The sequence below is a fragment of the Megascapheus bottae genome, chromosome 11 (genome assembly GCF_031878675.1).
Source record: "Megascapheus bottae isolate mThoBot1 chromosome 11, mThoBot2.hap1, whole genome shotgun sequence".
Lineage (NCBI taxonomy): Eukaryota > Metazoa > Chordata > Mammalia > Rodentia > Geomyidae > Megascapheus > Megascapheus bottae.
Window position 1 is genome coordinate 23,579,553 of NC_143519.1, and position 20,476 is coordinate 23,600,028.

A 20,476-nucleotide genomic window follows, 5' to 3' on the forward strand; every position below is an offset into this window, starting at 1 on the left:
ACTTCTGATTTTCTGGTGGTTAATTGGAGGTGAGAATCTCACGGACTTTTGTGCCTGGGCTTACTTTGAACCGTGATCTCAGATCTCAGCCTCCTGAGTAGCTAGGGTTATAGGCTGTTGTTGAACATTTTAAGCAGAAAAAATCCCAGTTCACTACTTAATCCCTTTCCTTCCCTATTGTCTTTGTCCTCAGGATGTTTCTTACAATTAGTACACAATATGAATATACTGTAGCAATTACCAATGATGCTTAAAGTAAGATTCACAAATAATTCTAGAGAAACTCTTTTAAAATGAGGTGTAGCTGTCAACTTCACCTGAAGAGAAAGATAAGACACAAAAAGAGAAGTAGCCAGTGGCTCACATTTGTAATCCTAGTGACAGCAGAGGATTGTGATTTTGAAGTCAATTCAGGCCAGAAAGTCCAAGAGACTCTTATCTCCAATTAACCACAAAAAGCTCAGAGCAGAAGTGTGGCTCAAGTAGTAGAGAGCTACCCAGAAAGGAGACAAAGAGGGAAGGGAAGGAGAGGGGGAGGGGGAGGATGAGGGAGAGAGGAGGAAGAGGAGGGGGAGAGAGGGCGAGGGCAGGAGGAGTAAAAGACAGCTAGGTGCCAATAGTTTGTGTCTATCATACTAACTCTTCAGGAGGCTGAGATCTGAGGGTTGCAGACAGAAGCAGCTTAGGCAGGGAAGTTCATGTGACACACATCTCCAATTAACCACCAAACAGCCAGTGGCTCAAATGGTAATGTCAGCCTTGAGCAAAAATGTTAAGAGATAGTGCTCATGCCCTGAGCCCCAGTACTGGCAATGCTAATGTGCATGCACACGCATACACATAGCACACAAAATCTACAGGGGTAGAGATCCTTATAAAGCAACCTCCCAAAACAAAACAAGTCCACCCGAGAGAGGAGAGACAAGATCCTGTCTTCAGTCCAAAACGAATCTCAAGTCTGAGGCCTCTCTAAGAATCCAGAACTCAAAGCTTCTGCTGAATGTGGAAATTATATTGAGAACCTTGTTTTTTGGGTTTCTTGGTTTTTTGGGTTTTTTTTTTTACTTTCAAAAAATAAAAACAAATTACAACATCAGATATAAGGAACAACACTCTTCTAAAAACATAGTGAAAAGCAGAGATAAGTCTTCAGATATGTTTGGGATCTGCTCTCCCTGTCTTTTATGCACTTATTAAAACAGTTTGCACTAGTTGCTTGCCTCCACCAGGCTACTTCCTGAGCCAGTCCAGGCCCATCACCTGACTGCCACAGGCTCTGAGCATGCTCTACACCTAAGGGTTAACCTGAACTAAAAGTCTTTCTTATCCCCTTGCCTGGCGGAAATGCACAGTAAACAGCACAGGGAACAGCCTACAGGATGTGGTTTGTCAAGCAGCTGTGACACAGGGACTAGGGGAGAAGGAAGAAAGAATGGACATTCAAGACCAGAGGATTACAAGCTAGTCTAGTGTGTTCTCATTGCCTTTTTTTTAAACTATCTCCCAAAAGAAGTCATTTATCTTATTTACAAAACAAAAATTGCTCATGATTCTTACCAAAATATACATACGACATTTTAAAATCAATCTCTTCAGATTTTGAAGCTTTCAAGTTTGAATCTTATTTTATCCTGTACAGTGTTCTACAGCTTTTATTTACAGTATTATTTTCTCTAGTTTTGTTTTGTTGTTTTTGTTTTGTGTCAGTCCTAGGGCTCGAACTCAGGCCCTGGCCACTGTGCTTTAGCTTTTTCACTCAGGCTAACTCTGTATCACATAAGCTACAGCTTCACTTCTGGCATTTTGTTAGTTCATGGGAGACAAGAGGTTCATGTACTATTTTACCCGAACTAACTTCAAGCCATGATCCTCACATCTGAGTAGCTAGAGTGAGCCACCGGTAAGCAGCAGCATCCACTGTACTTTTTCAACAAAGTTGAATTGCAAGTATTTTCAGGGTACCAGGAAGCAGTGTGACTATGGCCCTCTGCTCAGGTTAGCCAAGATGCCTGAGGACTGCTGCAGTCCACTGAATGGCTGAAATCTGCACAGGCTACACTTTCTCTTATCCTTCATTAGCCAGATATAAATTGAAATAATGTATGTGGTAGGTTCTTTAGTAAATAGAGTGGAATGATGGTTTGAGAATTTCCGACTCTGTGTTTACAACTTTAATCACACAGATAAATTGTAAACTCAGATTTATTTCCCTAAAGCTATGGCAATTGTTATTTGTGCTATGAAAATGTCAAACCTAGAAAGCAAATATCCAACAAATGCAGTAGGAATTATAAAACTTAATGCTTCTATAGCCTTTCACGCTTTTTAATAGAAGTACTATTACAACACTAAAGATAAAGAATCTAGGGGTTTTTTGTTGTTTTGTTGTTTGGGGTTTTTTTGCCATGCTTAATTTGTTGTTTTTGCTGATGCTTGAGGATTTTTTCATAACAGTCTTTGTAGAAACCTTTAAAATATATGATGCCCATAATAAGTAAAATCCCTACTAATCAAGCACAATCTACAAGTAGAATTGACAATTTTCCAATTTTCTCATGATGATGCTGGTCAAAGTACCGACATATTAAGGAAAAAAAGAAACCTTTTCTTTTCTTTCTGGTGTTAACAGTCTAAAACGAAGGCCTTAGAAATGTTAGGTTAGATAAACATTCTGCCACTGAGTTCCAATCCTAGCATTTCAAAGAATTTAATTTGTGATTTCAATCAACTATCTGCTGCCACTACATAGTAGCCATAGGAATAAGACAGGTTGCTTTGAACAAAGGTTCCATCTTCTAACAGAAGGATTTGCCTTACCCAGTTTCTTTCACAAATGCTTTCTCCTGGTTAGTTCCAAGGCTGACAGAGGACACTATGCTAGCACTGTGACCCAATCTACCAAGCTTAGAGATAATTATTAAAATACTTTTGCTTGAGTATTGTTGAAATCATTTAATGAAAATCAAAAACTAATCTCCTTAGGAAGTAGAATGAACTTCTTACAGACTTTTATTTATATTCTTTTTTGTGTTTATAAGCTAACAGGTTTCACAGGCATAAATGATCACTAAGATTGAGTCTGGAAAGATAGGTTCTCACTGATAAAGTGCTCAAATCCCATCTAAAATGAAAAGGAAAGAAATGGAAACCATCTTCAATGTGAGGGAGACAACAATGAAGACACCATGATTCTGGAAGTCCTTGTTAAAACCCACTGAGAGGTGCAATTTTTGCCTAACTAGATTTCATTACGTTATTCCACATCCTCTTATTCCCAACTTTTTCTGAATATGCGAACAAAACTAAACTGACAGCCAAAATTGCAACTCACCGTCTCGTCCCCCCCTCAGAGTGATATCTGAAGAGCAGCTGGTCAATGACCTGGAACCCAACGAATCTAAGCTCTCAAAGGAATCTTCCCTCTTGTGTCTACCTGGAGTAGTCAGAAATTCTCCTCGGTCAGGACACCAGAAATCACTGTAGCCACTGTCACGGCCACTTCTGTTCAGACAGCTGGAGTCTTCAAGTGCCTAAGGAGAACATTGGAATGGTGAGTAGTATGTTGGAAACAGTAGCTCAAGTCTGTAATCTTAGCTACCTGGGAGGCAGAGATCAGGGGATCTCAGAGTGAGGCAGATTGGCTAGGGACAGTGCCATGTGCCTACTAGACCAGTTATTCAGGAAAGCATAAAGAAGAGGATCACATTCCAGACCAGTCTGAGCAGAAAATCGAGAGCCTAATTGAGCACCAGTGGCTTATATCTGTCAAGAGATTGGCAGTGATGCTGGTTGAGATTGGCAGGCTCAAAGTTCTAAATGAGTGTGGGCAGAATAGTCCATGAAACTTCATCTCAGCAAAGGAAATCTGGACACTGTGGTATTCTGTCATCTCAGCAACTATGGGAATCCTCAACAGGGGAGTCACTATCTAGGAACATACCCAGGAAGGAAGCAAGACCCTATGTCAAAAACAGCCAGCAAATTGGGTGGGGGTCACAGCCTCCCTCCCTCCCTCCCTCTCTCCCTCCCTCCCTCCCTCTCTCCCTCCCTGTGTGTGTGTGTGTCTGTCTGTCTGTCTGTCTGTCTCTCTCTCTCTCTCTCTCTCTCTCTCTCTCTCTCTCTCTCTCTCTCTCTCTCTCTCTCTCTCTCTCATACACACACACACACACACACACACACACACACACACACACACACGCACAGCAAAAAAAAGGACTGGAGGAATAACTCAATGGTACAGCACCTGCCCTGCCCAGCAAGTGTGAGGCCCCTCGTGTAAACTCTAAGACCACCAAAAAAGAAATAATACTGAGTTATCACAAACCTCAAAAATGCCAAAAACTACATCTGTGTTCAAAATAACAATAAGGAGATTTTTTACATCACTGAATGGAATAGTATGGTCTAATTTAAATTAAGAAAGAATAGTCTCATAAAATAAAGTTTATTAAATAATATCAAATGGCTCAAGTCAATAATTATTTAGTCTTCTGGCTAAATAAATATGAAAGGATCGAAGAAAAACTTTAAAATGTTCATTTGGATGCCAAAAAAAACGAGCTTAGTAATATTATACAGTAAAGGATTATACAATATTTACAGGAAATACGTGTGTGGTTTATGTTAACCAAAACCATAATGTTAATGTTCTATAAAACCTCAAAAGTAAGTTGGGTTTTTTTAATTTTTAAAGAGCAAGAACAGTGGGTCTGTGCATTATGGAATTCATTTATTTCCACTAACTGCTAAACTGCTGGCAGAGAAGCTGCCTTTCTTTTTTTCTTTTTCTTTGTGTGCTGGTTCCAGGGCTTAAACTTAGGGCTTGAAACACCATTTCTAAACTCTTTTTTTTTTCTAAAGGCTAGTGTTTTTCTACTTGAGCCACAGCTTCACTTCTGGCATTTGGAGTAGTTAGAAATAAGAGTCTCACAGACATTCCTGCCCTGACTAACTTTGAACCAAGATCCTTAAAGCTCAGCTTCTTAGCCTGGGTTACAGAATGAGCCACCAGAACCCAGAAAGGTTGCCTTTCTCAACAAGTCAGTGAAGGATACTGTCTGCTGACATGTAACATTTACTTTCCTTGGATCTAAGTATTTGTTTTGCTCATGTAAGGAATATGAAGGTTATTGTCAATATGCTTGTAAACTGTATGGAAATTACTCAAAATAAGTATTTTTAGTTAATAGTCCTCTGAAATTTAATGGTAAAACTTAAGTAAAAACCAGATGCTGGTGGCTCACACCTGTAATCTTAACTACTCAGGAGGCTGAGAATCCCAGTTCAAGGTCAACCCGAACACGAAAGTCCATGTTTTGTTTTGTTTTGTTTTTATTAAATCATTTTTTAATTTCCAGGCTAATGTATAGAGGGGTTACATTACTTTCATCAGGTAGTGGGTGCATTACTTATTGCACATTGATATTCTGGTCTCATGTTTTTGTCCCCACGTACATGAGACTCTTATCTCCAATTAACCATGAGAAAACCAAACGTGGTGCTGTGGCTCAAAGTGGTAGAGTGCTAGCCCTGACCTAAACAATCTAAAGAATTCAGGGACAGAGCCCAGGCCCAGACTGACAAAAAAAAATCACCTGAAGTGAAATGCTAATTTCCAAAGCTCAGTTAAGTAAAAATTAGTAATGTTATTTTTAGGGGAGACTTGCTAATACAAATAAACAGTTTAAAGAACCTAGAAATTCCTAAGGACAAAATATAATATATAAATTTCGATTAAATCATTGCTCAAATATTTTTAAGTCTATGAAAATTACCAGGAAGTAAATCACATAATAAGTAATAGAATGCCTGGGAATTTTCCAAAGGAAAAAATAGTCCTAGGAGTCTCACATTAAATATTTGGAAATGAGTTATTATATGTGAAATCTACTTTAAAATGGCTAAGTAAAACCACAGAACTAGTGCCAGTGACTCATACCTGTCTTCATAGCTACTCAGTAGGCTGAGATCTAAAACCCATGGTTCAAGCCAGCCAGGACAAATAAGCATGAGAAACTCTTATCTCCAAGTAAAAGGCAAAACCAGCAGTGTGGCTCAAGTGGTGAAATGCCATTTTCTGAGTTCAAACCCCCAGAACTGGCACAATAAAAAGTGGGGAGGAGGGACTCACAGCAATAGACTGGATAGGCCCGTACACAAAGCCAAACAAGAACCTTTAAATTGTGTCTGATGTTTACTTCGTGTATTACTTTCTCAACTTTTCATTATGAGTAACTTTGACATAGGTAAAAGCTGAAAATATTCTGAATGAAAAATTAGCAGCTGTCTGAGGCATACTTCTGACTCACTTCAGATCTATCAATTTATGGTTAGAGGTTTGACAAGTGTTAGGAGTGCCAATAAGATCTATCAGATCTAGGTGAGATTTCACATGCTTTACAAGCCAGGCGTCCTGTCATTGAAGTTGACATTGCATCATGAAAATGTCAGCCTCTTCTACACTTGCTGCTTCCATGCAGATGAGGAGGCTAGAGCTAGGGATGGTACAAACAAAATATGGCTCCAAATATGATAAAAGTTAATAAAACTTAAGATGGTAAAATTTAAAGATAACCTTTAACTCCTTCCAGTATCGTGTGTGTGTATGTGTGTAGTTATCATGCTGATCTAACAGACAAGGCTTTTTTCACATCATAAATGTTAAAAAATGATTGACAGGCCACTTAAGTTGCAAAATAAGCCTAGTCTAGCTGTGAGCCTCGTTTGGAAACGTCTTACATGACGAATGTCTTAAAATGACTTCCCTTAAGCTTGACTCTTAGTACAATAGTTTATACAAAGATTTTGTGGTTGTTTTGGTGCCAGTGATGGGCTTGAACTCAAGAACAGAGCTCAGTCCCTTAGCTTTTAAGCTTAAGCTGCTGCTTTACCACCTAAGCTACAGCTCTACTTCTGCCTTTTTGGTGATTAATTGAAGATATGAATCCCATGGACATTTCTGCCTAGGCTGACTTTGAATTGTAATCTTCAGATCTCACTATCCTAAGTATGAGCTACTGGTACTTGACAAAAAAAAATCACACACACACACACACAAAACACAAAAGTATAGTACATATATTGATAGCATTATCTACTTAAACTGTGAAAGTATGTTAAGCACAAAGATTTTCATTTTAATAAAACTGAAATCAAATCAATAATATATTCACCTGAGTCCCATAAAAATGCCAAGTGATAGGTTTATTTGTTGGTGGTGGGAGGTGGAGAGGGCTTAATCAAAGATTCTTTTTTATTCCTTTTTCTGTTTCTTTTCTGGCCCTGGGGCTTCAACTCTGGGTATGGGCATCATTGTCCCTGATCTTCTTTTGCTCAAGGCTAGCTCTCTCCCCTTTGAGTCACAGCACCACTTTTGGCTTTTTTTTGAGTGGTTAGTGGGAGATAAGAGTCTCACAGATTCTCTACCCCAGCTGGATTCAAACCTAGATCCTCAGGACTTAGATGCCTTTTATGTAGCTAGGATTATAGGCATAAGCCCAAGGGTTCTTTTACACACTGACTTTGATACTGGGGATATGACACGGCTTTATAAGTTCATTCCTAACACAATCTTTTGTATTATTCAGCCTGACTCACCGTTATAAAATGACTCAAAGGCCATAAAGAGAACTAGTGCATGAGGCAGAGCCCACATCATTTTTCCCTGAATGATTTCTTAGGTGACACCACTATAAAGCAAGGTTCTCCTGGGGCCCATGGTCACCCTCCTTCAGGGCAGGGTCAGACTCAGACAATTGCATTCTGTGAGGCTGAGTCACTCATCCAGAGTGTTTGCTCAGCTTCTAGGTCAGAATGCATGCACTGTACTATCTTCTCTCCTCCAAGACAGAACTGATAAAAAGAATTCTAATACCCTGCTGCCGGCTCTTTAACTCATAAAAAAAAGCTTTTTAGGCTCTATAATCTCATTTCATAATCATATATGTGTATAGGCTCAGACAAAACAATTTTTAAACTTATACAGAGAAGGATAGATGTACGGCAAGGTGTTATTTTCATCATGACCTGAAATTTCTAAGATCTAATCATAACTACCATGTATTGCATCTTTACAGTGTGTCAGAAATGACTAAAGGTCCTATTGGTATTTAATCTTCAGAAAAATCTCATAAATTGGGTATGGATATGTAATCTCAGCGTTCAGAAAGCCAAGACAAGAGGATCTCAAGTTTGAAGCCAGCGTGGGGTCCTAGAAAGATCCTAAACAAATAAATAATAATAACCACTGGTAATTGCATGGTGCTATTGTCAGTCTTAGAATGTGTCTGTGTTTCTTCTGCGCCTTGTAAATTCTCTTGGATAAATGTCTTCCACAGAGAAACGGGGCTTTGTATGTGAAGATCTGAAGAACTCTGGCCAGTCTAGAATGCTCTTCTCAAAGAGTCTTTAAAAGGCTGTTTGATTCCTAGATTTGAAGGTATAAAAAATGTGTATGAAGGGGCCGCGAGTTTGGCCTAGGGGTACAGTCCTTGCCTAGCATGCATGATGACCCGGGTTCAATTCCTCGGTACCACACACATAGGAAAAAAAAAAGCCAAAAGTGGTGCTAAGGCTCAAATGGTAGAGCTCAGGCCCTGAGCTCAAGCCCAGGACAGGCCAAAAAACAAAAAAAATGTGTATGAAAACAAGGATTCTAACATTATCCAGATTTACTTAGCATTCACTCTTCTTGAGGGAAAAAAAGCAGTGTCATGACATTGGAAGGAAGATATGACTCATGACAAGAACGTATGAATATAAAGAAACTGAGTAACCTTCATAAATTTGAATAGCCCCTATAGGGATCTGCCTTTTAACTGCAGGTCGGGTTCATAATGAGTACAGAAAGAGCTAACCTTATATAGTGTGTAATTTCAAGGAGGAACTGTATGTATCATGAAATTACCTGAAACTAAGGGATAAATATCATCATATATACTGATTCTGGCCTTTAGTCCCAGCTACGTACTTGGGAAGGAAAGACTGGGAGGAGACGAGCCTCCTGGGTTCAAGGCTAGCCCAAGGAAACAGTTGGCAAGACCCTATCTCTTCCAACAATCATGTTGTGGATATACACTTGTGGAAGGGTGGAGATAGGAAGACTGAAGTTCAAGGTTAGTCCTGGAACAAAGCAGAAGACCCAGTCCAAAAACTAACTGAAGCAAAAATGGCTATGGTATGGTTCAAATGATACAGGACCAGTCTCGTAAATGTGAGGTACTTTTAAAACTTCGGTACCATTACCCGCCCCCCCAAGAAAAAAGAAAAAAGAGGAAGGAGTGGGAGGAAAGGGAGGAAGAGGAGAAGGAGGAGGACCTGTTCATTAAAAAAATGCTCTGCAGCAGACTAGCTTATTAATTAGCTGTGACATATAAAGCCAATAAACAAGTGATAATCCTGCGTATCCAGTCCAGCTCAGAGTACAGAAGACAGTCAGAACTGCCATATTCATTCCAGATGAAAAAGAAGAAATGAAATTTGTAAAAAGTAGCATTAGTTACCAGTAGTCACGTTATACCTATGTAATTTCCTTACCTTAGTCAGAGCTTGTCCTAAAAGATTTTCAAATGCTTTCAAATTAAGATAGGGACCATGATAGTAGGGATTGCTCTGTGCTTTTCTTCCCAGCCAGTATAAGGTTATCAAAACCTTAAAAAAAAAAAAAAGAAATCATAAACATCATCAATTGGTTTAGTAACAGATTCCAGCTTCAAACACAGGTTAATGATATGTGTAAATGATAACTCATATGCTGTTTTATGGTTGAAAGGCAGACTTCTGCATTTACGGAAGAAGACTCACAAGTTCTCAGGTCAAAAAGCTCAGACTAGGCACCCATGGCTCATGTCTGTAATCCTAGTTACTCAAGAGGCTAAAATCTGAGGATCACAGTTCCAAGACAGCCAGGCAGGGAAATGTATGAGATTCTTATCTTCTATTAGCCAGCCAAAGTGGAGTTGTAGCTCAAGTGGTAAAATGCTAGTTTTAAGCAAAAAAGTTCAGAAACAGTATCCAGGTTCTGAGTTCAAATCCAAAGACCAGAACAAAAAATAATTAAAACTAAAGCTTTCTCTTAGACATTCTTCTATCGGTACAGAATATTAAACACATTATGAGTGTAGTGTGAACAATTACCTAGACTTCTTAAATATTTAGTATTGTTCTTATAAGTCAAACTTTAATACTTCCTACACATTCCCCTACAAGTCCTAAAATGTGTTTGCTTTTCACACATAGCAATATAACCACCAGCTTCATATATGCCATTTACCCTTTTATACCACATTTAAGTGTATTTAGAATTTCTGGCTGGTCGATTTCTAGGTAAAATTTTATTTTATAAAAAACATACCGGGGGTTGGGGGTGCACGGAGTTTGGCCTAGTGGTAGAATGCTTGCCTAGCATGCACAAAGACCAGGGCTCAATTCCTCAGTACCACATACATAGAAAAAGCTGGAAGGGGTGCTATGGCTCAAGTGGCAGAGTGCTAGCCTTGAGAAAAGTCCAAAGACAGTGTTCAGGCCCTGAGTTCAAGCCCCACAACTATCGTAAAAACAAACAAACAAACAAACAACAACAACAAAAAAAAACCATACTAGGGGATGGAAGTTTGGCCTAGTGATAGAGTGCTTGCCTAGCATGCATAAAGACCCAAGGGGGTTCAATTCCTTGGTACCAGAAATGGTGCTGTGGCTCAAGTGGTAGAGCTCTACCCTTGAGAAAACCCAAGGACAGTGCTTAGGCCCTGAGCTCATGCCCTAGGACTGGAAAAAAAAAATAGCAGGACATGGTGGCTCACACCTGTAATCCTAGCTACTCAGGAGGCTGAGATCTGAGGATTACAGTTCAAAGCCAGCCCAGGCACTAAAGTCCATGAGACACTTATCTCCAATTAACAACTAGAAAACTCAAAGTGCTGTGGCTCAAGGGGTAAAGTGGAAGTCTTGAGTTGAAGTGGTCAAGGACAACACCCACGCTCAGAGTTCAAGTCCCATGACCAAAAACAACAACAACAACAAATATATATATATATATATATATATATATATATCTTACATTTTTCACTCTTCTGTCAGTCTCTTCTTGCCTGTAAAGAAAAAGAAAATATCTCTTAGGCAAAGTTCATGAACTTTCCATTATTAACTGAAAACTTTTTATTCTAAGCTTCTGTGAACATTAATATTACATTTCAGAACAGATGAGAATTTTCCATCACCACTGATAAAATTAAATATAACGGTCAGTTCTCTACAAAAAAAGTGTAGCTTTTGTTGCATTTTATATATTATAGTCTGATACTTTAAAGTATAATTTCATTTTAAGCACTGTTTAACCCCAATAAGCAATTTAGAAAACAAAGTCAGTCTGTGTTAATGACAGGAAATTCAAGACATGAAAAAAACAATCTTTACAAAGAGGATATAAATTTTGCACTGACTTTTTCCCCTTTTGTTTATGAGGAGTCTTATCCGAGTTTCCATGTAAGCTGGATTTTTGTATCATATTTCCAATCACAGAGCAAAAAACCTTAAAAGTGTAAGTATGGCATTTGCCTTGAACAAAAATGCCAAGTGAGTGGAAGGCCAACTTCAAGACACAGAGAGAGACACAGAGAGACAGAGAGAAAGAAAGACACACAGAGAGAGAGAAAAAATAGCCATGAACTTCTACCTGAAGAAACTGCACACTATTACAAGAATTATGGGAATTTTGCTTGCATGTACAGTATTTATAGAACACCTCAATATTGAAGAGCCAACAGCATGCCATTTTCACAGACATAGGTCACATTAAAAATGTTTTCCAGAGCTGGGAGCGTGGCCTAATGGTAGAATGCTCCCCTAGCATGTATGAAGCTCTGGGTTTGATTCCTCAGTACCACACAAATAGAAAAAACTGGAAGTGGTGCTATGGCTCAAGTGGTAGAGAGGTAGTCTTCAGGAAAGCCCAAGGACAGTGCTCAGGTCCTGAGTTGAAGCCCCAGGACTGGCAAAAAAAAAAAAAAAAAATGAATGTTATAGAAAGCATTGGTGAACAAATGACTTCAGAATGGTTTTCAACCTAACCAGAAGTGGTATAAAAATGTATGCATGTACACTTTACCAACATGTTTGAATACATAGACATTCATATACATATATACATATACATATATTTTTTATTGTACAAACCTGAACCAAAATGAACTTAAGAAAACTGTATACCTCCCATTCACTCTCTAAAAGCACCTCACCAATAAAATTCACCAACTCTTACACTACTGGGAGGTATGTAAATTTGTACATTTATAATCTTATCACATTTCCATCCATTTAAGCTAAATATATTCTCTACGACCCAGGAATTCTATTCCTAAGTATAGGACCAACAGCAGTCTTATCCTAGTTCATCTGAAGTCATAAACAAGAATGTTTATAGCAACATTTAGAGTAGTACAAAAATCTAGATCATGCAGATCCAGATCTGGAACAGTGGGAATAATTGTGGAATTAAATATGATTAAATATAATAGAGTAAAAATAAGAATGAGCAACCTACAACTACATTCAACCGTATGGTTCAGGCTCAGAAGTGATGGGTAAAAAGAAAAGCCAAGCACAAGAGTACAGATTACATGAATGGAATGAGAGAAAGTACAAAAACACGCAAAAAAAAAAAAAGATGTGCTACAAATGATGATAGTGATTTTCTTTGTGGGAGACAATCATAGATAGAAGTCATGTGCAGAGAGTAAGGTCGATCTATGCTAATCATTTGTACTTTTATCCAGAAGCTGGCTAACCTAAGTGTGTTCAGTTGCTAAATAAACTGTTTAAAGTTTATGATTTACAAAGTATTATATGTATAATCTATTATATAACATAGTATATAAATGAATAATATATAGTATATATAGTTATGTGCAATATTCTACATGTTAATATACATGTATTATACAGCAATATAAAATTGATATACTTATTATAGATTATACATATTAAAATTCAAATAAGTAAACAAAAATTTCATAAGCCAAGCATTCAGTTCATCTTCAATCAAAACTTATCTTTAGTAAAATGACATCATCTTGTAAAATAGTGTTTTACTTTAGAAGTCACAAACCACCAGAAACTGACAATGATAAATAAATGCTGCTAAAGTAACAAAATGTACCTTAATAGTAAGCTATCCTAAACACACAAGAAAATGAATGGTCAGTACAAAGCTGTATTTATTGGTCCCATAGTTACCTCACTTATGTAAGAACTTGAAATGGGACATATTAATAAGGAAGCTCTCTGGAATCCCTGACCTCCTTTCCACTGCTTTCAATAAAGGTTCCACCCAACACGCTCATCCTCTTTTGACTTTTTATCATGATATAGTGGTCATTAGAAATACAAGGTTAAAGTTTATTCTATGCTAGACACAATAGCAGTGACATTATTATTTCCCTCCTTTCACTTCACACTCCCTTCTAAATATGACCATTTACAATGTGTTTTTGGACATGATGATACATAGGCCAGCCAACTGAGTGCCCTATCACTCAAACATACTCAAGAATTGACGTGGTCAATGATTTGTGGGAATAAAGAGGGCCCTGGCTCGCTCGCGCACACGCGCGCGCGCTCGCGCGCTCTCTCTCTCTCTCTCTCTCTCTCTCTCTCTCTCTCTCTCTCTCTCTCTCTCTCTCTCTCTCTCTCTCTCTCTCTCTCTCACACACACACACACACACTCTAAACATCACTGTCTGAAGTCAGGATACAGGCAGAAACCAGCCTGGGACAGCCAGAGACAGGTCACAACCCCAAAGCCTTTTAAATAGACCAGGCCTGAGGGTAACAAGAACTCGGTGAACTTTCCAAGTTACTGCACAATACATCAGAACCAAAAATAAGGCAGCTTATCTCCGAAGTTGAGTAACTCACTCAAAAGTACCTGTGTCCCTACTGGATAGGGCATAATACCAGGATTAAGAAGACACACCAGCCAGGTGCCTGAAGGCTTACACCTGTAATCTTAGCTATTCAGGGGGCTGAGATCTGAGAATGGCAGCTGGAAGCCAGGCTAAGCAAAGAAGTCTATGAGACTCATCTCCAGTTAACCACCAGAAAAGCGGAAGTGGCCCTGTGGCTCAAAGTAACAGCACTGGCTAATTCAGGGACAGCATCCATGACCTGAGTCCAAGCCCCATGACTGACCACCCCTCCCCCCCAAAAAGTAGTCAAGTCAGATCTGGCTCTCTACTGCCTATATTTATTTGTGTCATTTCCTTGACACTCAAAGCTTCAACTTATTTCTGGTAAATTAGGAAAGTAAGGATAAAATCTTCCAGATTGGGGGCCGGGAGATTGGCCTAGTATAGAGTGCTTGCCTAGCATTCACAAAAACCCTGGTTTGATTCCTCAGTACCACATATATGTAGAAAAAAAGCAGAAGTGGTGCTGTGGCTGGCTCAAGTGGGAGAGCTCTAGCCTTAAGAAAGCCCAAGACTAGTGCTCAGGCCCAATGTTCAAGCCCCAGGACTGAGAGAAAAAAGAAAAAAGAAAAATAAAAACTTCCAGATTAGGAAGAATTGTCCTTAAATCCCTAGCTTACAGTGACATGGCTCATCAACAATCAGAACATATTAAGTGAGAGTCAGACCTTCCTATGTGCACTCAGAACCCAGAAACTTCCACTGAAACCAGCCTGCCTACAACTCCCTTGCTTCATCTTAACCTATTTTATTTTGTGTTCTTTTTGCTGTTGAATTTATAACCATTTATTACATGCATATTCTGGGGTTTGGGGGGGGTTGGGGGAGGGCTTGTTTTCACTTTTGTTTTTTTTGTTGTCTTTCTCTCCTGCCCAAAAAATCCAAAAAGGTTTCTGTAATAGTCCCCTGTTATATCCCAAGAGACGTATAATAAGGTCTACTCACTAGGGACTCACCCAAAAATATTCGTTTTACAATGCCTAATAACATAATACTCAAATGTTCTCAAACACTGGTTGGATACATATATTTGACTTACACAAATGCAAGTTAGGAAAGAAAAAAAAGCCTAAAATGACTTCAAAACAAAAGTCCAGAAGATTCTTGGAAGTTATATAACATCAAAATAAACCATTAATTTGCATTCTCTTTCTTAACATATATCCAAATTTAACTCACATGATACATTGATATTCATAATTATTACATTGATATTCATAATTAGGCTTCTTTGTGAGCTATTATCTTTAAAATTGCAATAAAATCACTCTTTGAGTTAAAACGAACAACATAGATACAAAACAAAAGCTAATCTGAGGAAAGCACAGAACTTAAATGCTAGTCTCTCATGAGACCAGAGAATCTATACTTCCTGACAGCCCTTATTCCATGGTTGGATCCTACTCAAACATTTAAATCTTGTACTTAATATTCACAAAATATCCAATACAACATTAAGTATTCCATGTTACTAAGTGAATACTGTAGTTCTCGTCATCCTTTTGCCACCTGGCAATAGACCAGAAGACACAGGTCCATCACTCACCAGCTGTCACCACCTAATCCTAACAGCTCTTCTGTATTCATCACCAGAAAGTGTAATGTTGAGTCTCCTTTTTTATTTCACCCAAGAGACTTAAAAATACTCATGCAAGTGTATCACAAAGTCATTTCTTCCACAAAGGGCCTAAGGAAATCATGCTGAGGCGCTCTTCAAGGGATGCTATGCCAGATCCTGCCATGAGGAGGCAGCTCAGTCAACAGGGACCACCCAGGCTCCATCCTCCACTTTGTCCAGCTGTAAGAACCTGCTCATATTACTCCATTCTTCCCAAAACCTCGCCTGGACTCCACTGACAGATTTTTTTCTAAAGTGTTGAACCTAGGCAGAACAAATAAACAAGCCATTTCAAGACTACCCCTCATTTTCCCCTCAGCCAAATGGTTGGGGGAAGGGCAAGGGCCAAAGGAATGCATTTCTTCCTCTCTGTGTAAAGGTTTTCCCACCCAAAAGAGACATTTCTGTGGAACATAATTTAGGCCGCTCTCTATTATCCTTTGCTTGCCTTCTTGCCACAGAAGGCTTAAAACAAGTACCAGAAAATAGTTCTAGAATAGGGTCAAACAAAGGGCGGGATAAACATGTGGTAGTACACTGATGGTTCTAATGACTATGTTGGCAGCAAACCAGCTCTCCCCACCCATTCTCAGAGTACCAGAGTCTGCTCTGGTCAAATACCCTTTAAATCTTCCAAAGGATCCACACGTGAGAAAAAAAATTATGTCTATGTACCCTTATATCTTCTCTCCCACATATCTGACAGCATAGTTTGAGAACAAAGTGCAAATGAGCAAGATTATACTTTACCATTCTATGCCAGCCAGCTGTGTTCACCAACACATTAAAAAAAAAAAAAACTTCTTCCAGACAGTTAACTCTGTGCCATTACACAGCAATCTCCACCGCCTTTCCTGCTCTCCTCCGCGGGCTACAGTGAGCTGGAACTTTCCTGACAGATGCATGGCTTTACCCCAGATCCAACCACAGACTTGGCAAAGACAGCCAGGCACGTAAATAATCATAAGTTATCTAAATCCACACACAGAGCTAACTTAATACATAAAGGATTGAGAGAGACAAAAATGTCTCTCCCCAAAAACACCACACTCTATAGTCTGACACAAAATCTCACTTTTTCTGTTCCTTTCCTCTATGTCAGTATCAAATTTTTCATCTGCAGCACTGGAAGGTCCAGTCTTCCCGGGCTATGCTCAACTGCATTCTTGGGCTGGCAGTCTAACCTACTGGTAGAGTGCTTGCCTAGCATGCACGAAGCCCTGGGTTCGATTCCTTGGTACCGCATACACAGAAAAAAAAACCAAAATTGTGCTGTGGCTTAAATGGTAGAGCATTAAGCTTGAGAAAGCTCAAGGACAGTGCCCGGGCCTGAATTCAAACCCCAGGAGTGAGAAAAAGAAAGAAGATGCATTCTCCAGGTTCCTAATCTTTTCTCCCCTGGGCCCCGGCCCAGTCAATCTCAGAGATCAAATGCAGTTCTGACTGAAGCATTCCATGAGAAAATTTGACAATCAGCTCATGCTGGAATTTCTGAGAGATAGGAAAAGTTTTGCCTCAGCTCTGTGGGACAGGCAGATTTTAACAGAGGCGGTAAGAAATCTGGCCCCACCTTCCACCACTGACCAAAGTCCAGGCCTCCCCAGCTGACATGATATCTGGGATAGCAGAGAGAATTCTTCATACTCAAGGGCTCGGCTTAGCCTGTTACCAGAAAAAGTTTTCCCCTTCCTCTCTTTGTACCCCAGAACAACTGCAACTGATTGAGTGATCATGTCCCATGAGGCTACTTCCCACAGGAAGGGGAGGAAGCTTCCTAGAGGCCTAGCCCAGCTCTGGGTGGTAACAGCTGACCTGGGCGTTGCCTCTTGGGAACTGGGTTGGTATTAGAGAAGCTGAACTGGCTAGATACTTGGTCCTTCTCCAAGCCACAAAGTAATCCTCACTCTCCAGTTGTTGCTTATGTTGTTGCTTATGCTACTGGCCACCTGTTCACAACAGAGAAGAGCAGAAGAGCAGAGGGGAGGAGAGGGGAGGAAGGGGAGGGAGAGAAAGAGAGGGAGGGAGGAAGAGAGGAAGGGAAAGAGGGAGGGAGGGAGATGACGTCCTGATTCATGACTTTTGTAAGTAGGTAGTAGCTAGCATCTGGTTCAAGTCTATCAAATGTATGAGGTAAGGGTGGGGTGAGCAGAGACAGCTCAAAGCAGCTACAGTCTATGTTGTATAACTACAAGAGAATACCACAGACTGGGGTGATTTATAAAGAAAATAAAGTTGTTTCTTAAAATTCTGGGAGTAGGGGATTCCAAGGTCAAACAACCCATATTTGGTGGGGTGCAGATAGAGAAGGGGTAAGAGGAGAAAAAAGGAAGAGGACCAAACTTATCTTTTTATCTGAAACTTACTCCAAACTACCTCACTCACTCATTCACTGCCATGTTAACTAATCTACGCCATATATGATGCTATTAATCCATTCATGAAGGCAAAGCTCTAACCAGTTCTCAAAGGTCCCATCTCCCAATACTGTTCCACTGGGGACTGAGTTTTCAACACTTGAACTCTCAAGGATAGAGTCAAACTCTAGCAGGTAACATCATGCTTATACTTGACTTTTGATTGAAGGAAAACCTTAGAGTTCTGAGCTATCCTAGGACACTTAGACAATGTTTAAGAAACATAGCAAGAAAATTTCCAACAGAAAATTTCAGAAGAAAAGGACCATTTTCATTCAAAATTCCCAAATCCGATTAGGCATTTATGAATCTATCAGGCACTGGCCTTGTCTTCTATTAATGGAAGTTCTATTCTATTAATAGAAACCCATCTATTGCATTATTTAAAATAGCATAAATACTACCACCTATCACTTTTTCAGAAAGATGTGAGAACCAAATAAGTTAAAGATTAATTCTTAGAATACTTCAGTCTCCCTTCTCTCAAAAAAGGCAAGCTGCATTAACAGAAAAGAAAAAATATAAGAAACTGAATTTCTTTTTTCTTCTCCTACCCTCATTTAAAAATGAAACAGTATTCTATGTGACAACCTCCCAGTGACTCATGAGTTTGAATCTGCCATTTCTACAAAGTGCAACTCTGATTAGCGTAAAAATCACAAAAATGACATTTGAGAAAATAACACCAGCCCTTGAGATAATTAGAGAGGATGGATACAGAAAGCTAACTTTCAAACGCACCTGTGTGAGGGGAAGAAAGAAGAAAAAAGCTTATGCCCTAGCAACATTATACTTATTATAATCATGACATGAATAAGTAAGCTCCTGTTAAAAATAACTTGTTATTAAATTTCACACGCTTCCCACACACTACAAAAATAGCACTTAAAGAGAGAAGGGGAAAACTCATGCATTGAAAGAGCCTGGCACAGAGTACCCCTTAAATAACACAAATGAAGAGCGCTGAGCCCACAATTCAACTAGAAACTCCTGTACAATCTCTTCTTCCAGTTTATGTAAGAGGCTTGCTTATTACATAAAGCTAAATTCACAACTGAGATTCATGTATAACTCAACAGATGGTAAATCAGAAATAAAATGTTTTAAGATAACAAATGAACAAAGAATCAATCTATTTATTAAGAAGCATGAAGAAAGTTAATTATATAAAAAATGTGACTAGAGGGAAAGCACAGAAACTTACCCAACTTTTTCCCCCTTGTTGGTAACAGTGCTAGATGAATGTAGCAATGGAGATAGTGAGTGTGGGATATGAAGAGCAAGACACCTAACCCAGATGAAATGTTGAGTAGGTTGGAATGAGAATTTCAACGAACATGTTCAAGGTAGAGATGTCAGGTGGGGATAGAATCAGAGGCACTGCCAGCACATAAATGAAAATATAAGTCATAAGGCTGAGATCACCTGGGATATAAGAGATACACATAGAGTTCCAAGGATTGTGCTCTGGAAAATCTACTTGTCAAGGTTTAAGAAGCAGAAAAGGCTAAAAAGCAAACTAAGAAGGACCACCCAGGGTGACAGGAGCCATCTACAGCAGAGAAGGCTTGAGGAGGGGAAAACTAGGTCAGAAATGCTCCAGAAAGGGTTGGACAAGAGTGAGGAATAACGGAACCATTTACTTTCTCACCTTCCCTAACATCCACACACTAACTGCTTCTCAGCAGGAAAATAGAATAACCATATTAAATCAATACAAACAGTAGCAAGGGCTGGGAATGTTTAAGGTGCTTTTTTTTTTTTAATGGTAGCAAAAAAATGGAGGTAAGAGGTTTTTTATTGTACTGTTTGTGGTTCTCTCTTTTTTCTTTCCTTCTTTCCTTGCTTATTCCCTTCTGTTACTGTTTTGTTTTGTTTTTTAATTTCTGTAACCCTTGCCTTGTGTATAAGCTTATCTGGGGGCTGGGAGAGGAAGCACAGAAACAGTGGGAAAAAGAGTGAATTCAACAGTGAAACCCAGTAGACACTATCTTGGAAAAGAACTATACAACTTAGGGAGGAGGGGTATTGGGCGGAGAAAAACTGGGAGAGAATGAGGGAGGCATACTATATGACACTGTTGACTAGGTTGAAAATGAACTTTACAACTTGAGGGGGACACGTGAGGAGAGGGGATGATGGGAGAAAAAATGAGGTAGGAGGTTACAATGTTCTACAAGAAATATACTCATTACATTGCATTATGTACCTGTAGCCCCTCTGTACATCACCTTTACAACAAAATTAATTTAAAAAGTAGGAGGAGCTGGCTATGGTGGCTCACACCTGTAATCCTAGCTACACAGGAGGCTGAGATCTGAGGATCGCAGTTCAAAGCCAACAGGGCACTAAAGTCCCGGAGACTCTTATCTCTAGTTAGCCACTAAAAGACTGGAAGTGGTGCTGTGGCTCAGGGGTAGGGCAGTAGCTTTGAACTGAAGAGCTCAGGGGTAGCACCCAGAGTTCAAGCCCCACAACCAAAA

General features: G+C 39.4%; 1 protein-coding gene across 7 annotated transcripts in view; it reads right to left on the reverse strand.

Moving 5' to 3' along the window:
* The window catches only part of Lmo7 (LIM domain 7), a 144,333-nt gene that overhangs the window by 54,119 nt on the left and 69,738 nt on the right, over nt 1–20,476 (reverse strand). For all 7 annotated transcript variants that reach the window (XM_090342022.1, XM_090342019.1, XM_090342018.1 and 4 more), the window contains 3 exons: nt 11,057–11,087; nt 9,535–9,648; nt 3,332–3,530 (listed from right to left, as the gene is read on the reverse strand). The gene's annotated coding sequence lies outside the window, so the exon portion shown is untranslated. The remainder of the gene's footprint in view (nt 1–3,331; nt 3,531–9,534; nt 9,649–11,056; nt 11,088–20,476) is intronic.